The following is a 1,617-nucleotide window of genomic DNA, read 5'->3' on the forward strand; positions in this document are numbered from 1 at the left end:
ATCAGACCTGCATGGTGGTCTGAAGGCCATCCTGCCTACTTCGGATTCCTCTCCCCTTTGTTTTCCACAGGTACTTCCTCCAATAAATCCTTTGCACTTCTTGGCATCTGCTTCCTGAGAACCCAAACTGATACAGCTGTCAACCCACACAAGTGACTGGGCGAAGCCTCCCAGCTCACTCTTGTGAAATGTGAAGGTTTTAAAAACCCTCCTGACATGTAGCCAAGGGAAGGCACTGAGAAGAAATGCAGTGTTCCATTGGATGGCCGCAAAAGAATGTGGACTCCTGCAAAGATGGGTTGACATCTTCCGGGGGTTTATTTTACCATTTACTTCTGACAGGATGGCTGAAGAGGAATCATCCTGGGAGCTGGATATAATACTATTTATTTAAAAAATATTTATCATTTATTGAGTAGTTGTTATGTGACAGGAACCATAAGAGCTTTCCATACATTGTTTCATTCAATACTTACACAATTCTAACATGTATCTCCATTTTTCAGATAAGGAAATGAAGTTAATTAGATGTTGAGCTTGGACTTGAATCGAGAACTGTTTGATGCCAAAGCTAACACTCTGTAACCTTTAACTCTCTCACACGCACACCACGTGATGCATATTTAAAATCTGAGTTTCTAAGGAAGAAAAAAATGTACGAACTTAGAGGAGAGAAACATGAAAGAAAACAAATACAGAAAAAAATGAAGCCGTTGAATAGAACTGGCCTAGAAATTTGTAAAGGAAAAGAAGAGAAAGTAAAGGCAGGGAGGTTTTGTAGGAAAAGTTTTAAATGTCTTGATCTGTTACTAATTATATGGTCTTGGACACATATTACCTCTCTGGGTCTGTTTTTATAAATCTTTGAATGAGATGATTGACTAGATGGTCTCTAGATTTCATTTCACCTCTAACATTATATATGTTTTTAGATGGAGCTTTTTATTTAGTTTATCATTTTGTATACAATCAAACGAAAAATGTTCATGGTTTTCACCAAATCCCACAAGAAGTAAAATGATCTCTTAGGCCCCAATGTAAATAGTGGATTTCATAATTCACCAGAAGAAGCCAGGATCTCAAGTGGATGTCATAATGGCCGGGGGTTCCTTACGCACAGGCTCTATAAAAAGTCACTGTGAGAAAAAGTTTGTCCATTTTTGTGTTAGGCTCTTGCTTGACATGAAGTTCTCATGAGCAATCACTATGCTTTTCTTTGTGGTGGTGAAAACTGGGATGAAAGTGAAACATTTAATTTTTTAACTTTTAAACAGTAAATAATACCATTACCTGATTATAAGACAGGTTTTTTTTTTTTTTATGTGTGTGAGAAAAGGGACATGGAATATGTGGAAAGTGCTTTGAAGAATAACTTGAAAGCCTCATGAGTCTTTTTCCATCTTTGTTGTTTGTCTAGATCTGCAAATGGGTACGTTTTCTTTAACTACTACTTGCTGTTTGGTCCACCTTTAGAAAAAGGTTAAAAGGCCACTATCAGTAGAGAGAGCAACAGGAGAAATGCACAACCCAGAGAAGCTACAGACTACATTACCAACTTAGTCCTACAGCCTGATTCTGTCCTGAAAGATTTCCCAGATAATGTAGCTAATGTGGATA

The 1,617-nt window shown here is 37.5% G+C and overlaps 1 protein-coding gene across 14 annotated transcripts in view; it reads right to left on the bottom strand.

Moving 5' to 3' along the window:
* Window positions 1-371: 371 nt before the first annotated feature.
* The window catches only part of TCF12 (transcription factor 12), a 350,504-nt gene continuing 349,258 nt past the window's right edge, over window positions 372-1,617 (bottom strand). For all 14 annotated transcript variants that reach the window (XM_069483559.1, XM_069483534.1, XM_069483565.1 and 11 more), the window contains one exon: window positions 372-1,617. This exon is cut by the window's right edge and continues 2,452 nt beyond it. The gene's annotated coding sequence lies outside the window, so the exon portion shown is untranslated.

Source organism: Eulemur rufifrons, chromosome 2, assembly GCF_041146395.1.
Source record: "Eulemur rufifrons isolate Redbay chromosome 2, OSU_ERuf_1, whole genome shotgun sequence".
Lineage (NCBI taxonomy): Eukaryota > Metazoa > Chordata > Mammalia > Primates > Lemuridae > Eulemur > Eulemur rufifrons.